The sequence below is a fragment of the Camellia sinensis genome, chromosome 6 (genome assembly GCF_055761805.1).
Source record: "Camellia sinensis isolate YWXY chromosome 6, ASM5576180v1, whole genome shotgun sequence".
Classification (NCBI taxonomy): Eukaryota; Viridiplantae; Streptophyta; class Magnoliopsida; order Ericales; family Theaceae; genus Camellia; species Camellia sinensis.
This window is the reverse complement of record NC_138966.1, coordinates 197,307,155-197,316,191: the sequence shown is the minus strand read 5'-3', so window position 1 is coordinate 197,316,191 and position 9,037 is coordinate 197,307,155. Positions and strand designations below refer to the sequence as shown.

The window sequence follows — 9,037 nt, the reverse complement described above, 5'->3', positions numbered from 1 at the left end:
ACTGAAAACTCAAAATGAAAACACATTTTTTGTGTTTTCATTTTTTGGCCAAATTTATAAACTGAAACTATTGATTTATAAATCAAAAATTTTACCAAACAAGTTTTTATTTGAGTATTTAAAATTTTTGTAAATATAAACAGAAAACTGAAAACGTAAGTGTTACCAAACGGCACCTTACCATTAGATCTAGAAGTCATCATCATCACCCATTAGGTGATAGTTGCCCAACCACGGCACTTTTGAGGAATTTTAAATAATCCTACCAGAGTGATCAATCTAAACAATTGTCTTTCCATTATTTATTATTTCCCGAAATGTGCCCCAATTTATTTTCAAAAGTGCGCGAACAAATTTCAACTTCTATTTTTTTTTTCAAAATTCTTCTTCAAAATAAAGTACCTTTTTTTATTTAAAATTTCAACGTTTTCCTTTCCTCTTTTTTTTCAAATGTTTTGAGGAGTTCAGATTTTATTCCAAGGAATCAATCAAACAATCGTTCTTTAGCCAAATATCTTATAGAGGAACCAAAATTTCATTCAAAGTGAGAGACTTGGTCATTACTTCCTTGTCAAGCATTTCTCCATAAAATTAAGGTTCCCTCAAAGTCAGTGGCCCAAAGATTTTTACTTGATGAAAAGAACTTTCCATAATTTCCGAACTCTATTCAAATTTTATTTTAAAAAAATTTTCAAGGAATTTTAGATCTTATTTATAGTCAAAGTTCTTCTAAGGAAATTCAAAATTTCATTTCAAAGTGAAAGACTTGGTCATTACATCCTTATCAACACTTTTCCATAAAATCAAATTCCCCCTAAAGTCAAAAACCTAAAGATTTCTAACTGATCAAAAACTTGTCATAATTACTAAAATTCTACTCCGTTTTTTTTTTAAAATTCTTACCTCCTAAGAAGTTTTGGATTTTATTCCAAGTATCTAATCGAACAATAGTCTCCTTAGTCAAGTATCTTTTAGGGGATTTTGAATTTTATTCAAAATTGAAGATTTGGTCACCACTTCCTTATCTACCATTTTTCATAAAAGTTGAAATTGCCCTTACAGTCAATGACTTAAAGATTCTTATTCAATCAAACACCTTCCATAATCTCTGAGGCTCTACTTAAGTTGGAAAGTTTCTTTTTTTTAGAAGTTATTCTTTAATCACATGTGTTTCTTGGACATTTAAATTTTAAAAAGGCAATAATACTTTCTTTTTTTTTTCTTTCTTTTTTTTATCACAAAGGTAAGAACCCAAATTCAATATCAAATTCTTTATTCATGGGTTATCTCATTGTTGATCCCTGGAATCAAATCAAATCATTTCCAAAATATCACATAAGCACATAATTTGCATTCATGCCTATTGGGGGGGGTAGGGTAGCCCTGTCTTAATTTAGAAAAGATATCTAGGATTCACTAAATCATTCAAAGAGGCAATAATACAATCCTGGAAAAGAGGATATCCTGCCCTAATCTGGAAGGTGCTAATGCTCTCTATACGCAAAAGGTAAGTTTGGTCACAAAAGGATACATCAGTTAATACTATCAATATACCTCTCCTTCCACAAGGGAATGATCAAACAGTACTAGTAGCATAATTTGATGCTTGCCTTATTGACATAACATAACCCACGAATAATGTCCGGGATATTATGCAACAAACTTGAAAATAGGTGAATGGACCCAGTCAATTTTGTTTAACACTTACCATCGGATCTCGAAGTCATCATCATCACCCATTCCCAACCAAGGCAATTTTAAGGAATCCTACCAAATGATCAATCTAAACAATTGTCTTTCCATTATTTATTGTTTCTCGAAATGTGGCCCAATTTATTTTCAAAAGTGCGTGATCAAATTTCAATTCTTTTTTTTTTTTTCACAATCCATTTTCAAAATAAAATGCCTTTTTTATTTAAAATTTCAATGTTTTCCTTTCCTCTTTTTTTTCAAATGTTTTGAGGAGTTCCCATTTTATTCCAAGGAATCAATCAAACAATCATTCTTTAGCCAAATATCTTATAGAGGAACCAAAATTTTATTCAAAATGAGAGACTTGGTCATTACTTCCGTGTCTAACATTTCTCCATAAAATTAAGGTTCCTTAAAGTCAGTGGCCCAAAGATTTTTACTTGATGAAAAGAACTTTTTATAATTTCCGAACTCTATTCAAATTTTATTTTCAAAAAATTTCCAACAAATTTTAGATCTTGTTCCAAGAAATCAATCAGTTACCTTATAGTCAAATGTCTTCTAAGGAAATTCAAAATTTCATTTCAAAGTGAGAGACTCGGTCATTACCTCCTTATCAACACTTTTCCATAAAATCAAATTCCATCTAAAGTCAAAAATCTAAAGATTTCTGTTTGATCAAAAAAATTTCATAATTACTAAAATTCTACTCGGGTTTTCTTTCAAAATTCTTTCCTCCCAAGGAGCTTTCGATTTTATTCCAAGTATCTAATCAAACAATTGTCTCCTTAGTCAAATATCTTTTAGGGGATTCCAAATTTTATTCAAAATTGAAGATTTGGTCACCACTTCCTTTTTCATAAAAGTTGAAATTCCCCCTAAAATCAATGACTTAAAGATTCTTATTCAATCAAACACCTTCCATAATCTCTGTGGCTCTACTTAAGTTGGAAAGTTTCTTTTTTTTAGAAATTATTCTTTAATCACATGTTTTCTTGGAGATTTAAATTTTAAAAAGGCAATCATTCTTTTCTTTTTTTTATTTATTGCTAAGGCAAGAACCTAAATTCAAACTCAAATTCTTTATAATCGGGAAACCACCGCCCTAATTTACTACCGATTACTCAAATCATGATCAAAATATGAATCACTGCCTAAATTGAATCCCCAAATCTTTGAAATTGGATTACTGCCCCAAATACCTCGGATTGCCACAGAATCAAATCACTGCCATATCAGACTCCCCAAAGTTTGGGAATGAAATCCCTATCTTTCTCATAGTTGATCCCTGGAATCAAATCAAATCATTTCCAAAATATCACATAAGCACATAAGTAGCATTCATGCCTATTGGGGGCGTAGGGTTGCCCTGTACTAATTTAGAAATGAAATCTAAGATTCACTAAACCATTCAAAGAGGCAATAATACAATCCTAGAAAAAAGGTATCCTGCCCTAGTCAAGAAGGTGCTAATGCTCTCTATATGCAAAAGGTAAGTTTGGTCAAAAAAGGGTAAATCAGTTAATGCTATGGACTCCCTGGACTATGAAGCAATACAATGTGCAGATGTCAATGAGATTTCTAATTCTATCAGAGAACTAGGAATGAACAACTTGCTAGCAGAGTGAATCAAGGTACGAGTACAAATCATATTTGTCAAAATCAGCTTCAAATGGCTCTAGTCGTGTGTAATAACAAGCTAAATGCAGAAACCTATAAATAAAGTCAATAATGATTACATGATTATGCAGGATTTCCTAAAACCGAATGGTTAGAAAACATGGAAGCATTGACCTTGAGTGGTTGAGAGATGTTCCTCCAGACAAGGCAAAGTAAGTCATCTCGAACCACAGACTTGTAATCATGCATAAACCTTACCATTTTGTATAAACAGTGAAACATCTAATGAACCATGATAACAGAGCTTGCTATAACATGTATTTCATCAGGTAGTCTGTTTGTATGTGGGGAAAGATTTTCATTGATAGGGTTGCTTTTGCTACTCATTTAAGTGAATTTAAACCAAAATTTATATATAATCAACTTCATTTTCTTAAATGACCGAGTTTAACTCAAACTAATCATGCTTATTCTCTACGGAAGAGAATTTACTTACTTATTATAACTTAATGATCTTAGTTTAACTTAAGCAACTCACTTAAAGTTTTTTTTCTCTTCTACCTCTCAAGAAGAAATTTTCTCTCTAACTTTATCCATCCTTCTCTCTTTTGTTGTATGAAATAATAGCTTAAGCCACTAATTGTTTCATTATCTTAAGTGACCAAGTGCCTGTTTGGCAGAAATTATTTACAGCTTATTTCAGTTTTCAGCTTAATTTAAGCTATTTTGATGTGTTTGGTTTAGCTTATAGCTTATAACTTATAACTTTGTGGAAGTCAGAAATCAGCTTATTCTTTGAGTGGGGCAAGAGATGCTTTAAGAATAAGCTGGAAATCAGCTTAAGCTGAAAGTTATAAGCTATAAGCTGTTTAGGCATAAGCTATAAGCACTTTCCCACAGCTCTACCAAACAGGGCTCAAGTTTAATTAGTCTCTAAGAAAGAGAATTTACTGAGTAATTATAGCTTAACGATATTACTTTAACTTAAACACCTCACTTACGGTTTTCTAAATCACCTACGTGTTGATATTCCATTTTTGAAGTTCTTTTGTTCCTTCCTTTATTTCTATCATGAGTAATTGTTTCATTCCCTGTATCAGAATTTCATCGTTTATGCAAGACCTTAGCTACGTTTTACAGTGCTAGGGCATTTCTTCAATACAATTGGTTTTCTCTATATACTAAAATTTTGTTTCAGAAAATAAAAAGAAGAATCTCATAGTTAAGGTTAAAAGGGAAAAGAGGTTAAAAGTCCCCCAAAAAACATATAAATACATAAATAAATAAAATAAAGTAGATAATTATTGGACACCCCACAAAATGGAATTTTCCATACAACACCAAGAATATATCTGATAACAAGAAAAATATGGCTTTAACAACAGAATCAAGAGAAGCAGATTCTAACATATGTTTCTCCACAACTAGTACTAACTCTGCCGAAGCCACTTCTGCGTCATTTCAGTTCAAAATGATTTAGGTAACTATCAATTATGTCTAAACAGCTAGCATCACAAAGAGACACAGTTAAAAGGGCTTCAAAGATTTGAGAGTTAAGGACCAAAATACTATACAAGCACAAAAGATATAATTGGACTCTACTCTACTATTCACGATTAACCAAATATTTGGAAAGAGCGAAAGCACCAATAAAAGGAAGAAGATGATTCGTAGAAGCAATTTTCCTTATCTAGAAAATTGTGACCTTAAAAATTGTGCCTGACCTAGTCTCAATTAGAGCAATCCTCCCCCCCCCCAAAAAAAAAAAAATAATAAATAAATAAGAAGGTTGTTTCTCAATACCACACTTCCCCTGCAAAATAATTCGAAACACAATGAGGTACAAGTCCTTAAGCAGAACTTCACTCAATTTCTAGAGAGCTTGACAAAAATTTCTTAGTTGGTAAATTTTTCAAATCAATTTTTAATTTCTTGTTAAATTGTTTCAAGCATGAATTTATTGATCTTTGATGTATTTTAAATCATGTTTACAAGATGGAATGAAAAGAGGCTTTAGTAAAGCAAAAGCATAGCTATTTTGGGGGTCAGTTTTCATGATTGCGCAGAATTGAAATTGTGCAGAGGCCTGACTTTGATGAATTTTTAAAAATAGTTCTCTACCTCGTAATTTCATGAAATTTTAACAGGCAGTCCCTCCATAAGCCTAGTATATTGTGTAATAGAAGAAAATTCCAATAAATGAATTTTAAATAAATCTCAAACTAGGTTGTGTTTTGTTTTATTACTATGCTGAATTCTATTTTAACCTACTGTTTTCTATAAGTTTTTTAGTCGAGGAGACACTCAAAACAATTCAAAATAAGTCAAATTTCTTGAAGTTGTACCAGGGGAGCACAATAAATCACTGCCTTCAAACTCTATTGCAAAATGTGCTAAAATTTTATTGGATTTTCACCAAAAATTTATCATTAGATCTTCGAGTTTTCTATCTGAATCAAAAATGAAAGAGTGAAAGAATCAAGTCTTATTATGTAGCAGACGCATAGAAGAAGTGTAAATTGAATCAAATTATGGTTGAACAACCTCACCTATTCACTTCAATGAAAAGCTAAAACACTTCCACTTCAACAAAACACATTCAGAAAGTAGCATTGACAGCAAAATCGAAAGAAACAATACATACACATACCTGTAGGGCAAAGGAAAATCATATTTGGATATGAGACAGAGAGGGCACAGCTTGTCAATACAAAATCAAGGCATCGACATTTCTACCCTGCAATGAATCCAATATTAAAGAGATGCTCGATAAGGACCAACAACATATGGTGAATGTCATTGTATTTTTATAAGAAAAGTGAGGTCATACCACCCCAGAATAGAGTAAACAACATAAATACAAGATCAGCTCTACAGGAAACATAAGCATGAGATGAGATAAAACTGTTTAAACTAGCAATATTATCATCATGACAATAATCTGTTTGACCCATCATAATCACTTTGTTGCCAAAATTCATGAGCCCATAAGAAGCTCAAGGAAAAGCCAATTCAATGTAGAGAGAAAGCTCATAACTTTGTCTAATTTCTTGATATGGATTCATAAAAAGCAAGCTAACAAATCAACCTAAAAACAAAAATATTTGCGTATAAAACTACGGCATTATGGTAATTATGTAACCATCCTCTATTTTTGGAATTATAACATCAGTTTTTAAATATTTAGCTTATTTTTTTTTTTTTTTTTTTAAATGAAATGAAAGAAAGAAAGAAAGATGGAAAAGAAAAGGGAAAAAGATAGCACATAGAACTCTAGGTCAATACCAAATCAAAGCCCTAAATCTAAGAGAACCAAAAACTCTAGATTGTAGCATTTCGAATTAGCTAGCTCAGGATCTGCATCCGTTCAATCCAGATCAAAGTCATTCAAATCAAAAACAACATCAGTCAAGTCCATATTTGAGCTTAAAATCTTAGGCCAGAACAATAAATAAGCAAACGAATAAAAGTAGTTTGATCTCAAATCCAACATCTACGAATCGAATGCAAATGACACGCATGAGGTGGATCGAAGCCCTAACTGTTGGAGAGAAAGAGATCGAGGGAGGAGAGAAGACAGAGAAAGAGATCGAGGGAGTGGAGGAGGGGAGAGGAGCCCTAACCTGTTCAGATCAATTGAAGAAGCTGAGGTATTCTTCGTCTGCTCTCTTCTTCTTCTCCTCCTCCTCGTCTTCGTCTTCTGTCTCCACCTTCTTCTCCTCCCTTTTCTTCGTCTTCTCCTATTCTCTCTCTCCCTTTCCTTTGTTTCTCCTTTTTATTTTTTTTCCCCCTGTTGCTGATTCACCCGTCTCTCTCTCTCTCTCTTCTATTTCTCTCTCCTCCTTTAGTTTCTTCCCTCACTTTTTTTTTTATCCTTATTTTTATTAAACCTAAAATTCATAAAATAAATTATTTTTATTTAAAAAGACTCATTTTTTATTAAAAAATTTAAAAAATATGTTTATTAATTTTATTACTATTGTAATTGTATAAAAATTAATGATTTTTCTTTTTATTTTAGACATATAATAAATAAATAAAATTATATATATTAAACGTGTCTCCAGCATGTCATGTCCTCTATTTTTTAAAAATTTACGTGTCCCGTATCCATATTCGTGCATCATATCATATAACCATGAATATCCCAAGAACTAGTGCAAAACTCAACAATCCAAAGTCAATTACAAGAGAAATACCTTCAATGGGAGCAACAATAATGATTAATAATTGTCATGTAACAGTTTGAATTCAATAACAAACATTATGAATCAAACCAAAACATGATTCTCCAAGAACCTAAAGGTTCAGATTATACAGAGCTTAGAATTAGAATTCGAAACTCAAGAGATTCATATATCTAATTGAGATAAATCATCAACCACGACAAGCAACGTAAATTATAGTTAAAATTTGAATCAAATTGTTTACCTGAATCGAACATTGAGGCATACGATTCTCAGCTGACACCTACCCTGCACCTAGCCCCTACTATCTCCATTGCCTGCACCTAGCCTGTCAAAACCTCCAAATTACATTTCTCAGCAAAACAGTCCCAACCTAACATGGTAACCATCTAATGCAAAATGCTTATATCAAAACAAGGCATGTTTTTTCCCCTAGGAAATTCAATTTTAAATTACATTTTCTTACAAAAACAAACTATTTCTCAACAACTACACTTCCAGTTATCCTCATTTATCTCAGCAAACTCACAGGAAAAATAAATAAAAAATAAAATAAAATAATAATAAATAAAAATGTGGAATCAAATAGAAATAAATGAGGAAAGTTGAATTGGGGAATCTAAATGAATTTGGTGGGTTTAAAACTTTATCATAAACGGGGTTTAGATAAAAACGAACAGGAAAATAAAACCCACGAAATCTATATAGAATCTCATGCGATTTTGCAAGAAATGTAATCAATCACCTACTTGTATAAAAGCAAGAATTCAATGAGAATGTCAAATAGAGAAAATTGGAAAGATTTATCAGATGCAGCTGAGCTTACTGATCTCCGACTGTGCCATGTGGCCGAAGTGGTCTACTTGGGAATCCAGTCAATGCTGGAGAACCAAGTTCGTCTTCAGTGTAGCAGGAGAGAGAGAAGAGAGAAAAATGAAGCAAATATAGGGTTTGTGTTTTGACATATTATTTTTAAAATAAAATTTTTAAGAGAATTTAAAAATTTTGAAAATTTGTCTAATTATAGATTTTGAAAATAATTTTCAAATGTTGGAGTTTGGGATGATTTAATAGTTATTATTATTATTTTTGTAGTTGATTAAATGGGTATAAGAGAAAAAGTGATTGAGAAAAAGAGAAGAGAATGAAAAAGTGATTATTAATGTGTAGTTGAAAAAAAAAGTGATTTTGAAAAAAAATTTAAAAATTTTCAACCAAACATGTTTTTGGAGACAAACCACATAGACTATTTTTTTTACAAAAAAACTAGGTCTCAAAATTTGGCACCCCAAATTTATCCACAAATGGCTATATGTGGTGGAGATTGAATTCAATTCATGCTTCACTATAGATCATGTATGAAGAAAAATATTATGGCGATTTTTTTTTAAGGTCCCTGATATTAAAATTTTGTAGCATAAAGGGGACTTGATATTTTCATAATATCTAAGGTCCCTTAACATTGATCTAGAGAAAATTCGATTCAGAGAATTTCTCTGGATAAATCACAGAGAAAATTCCAAAGTTCTCTGGACATA

At 31.5% G+C, this 9,037-nt stretch overlaps 1 long non-coding RNA gene across 1 annotated transcript; it reads right to left on the bottom strand.

Moving 5' to 3' along the window:
• Window positions 1–4,557: 4,557 nt before the first annotated feature.
• On the bottom strand, window positions 4,558–7,149 carry LOC145792195 (uncharacterized). The gene is made up of 2 exons (XR_014331572.1): window positions 6,936–7,149; window positions 4,558–6,049 (listed from the first exon to the last, which is right to left on the bottom strand). It is a non-coding gene; the product is annotated as an uncharacterized LOC145792195 (long non-coding RNA).
• Between the last annotated feature and the right edge of the window lie 1,888 nt (window positions 7,150–9,037).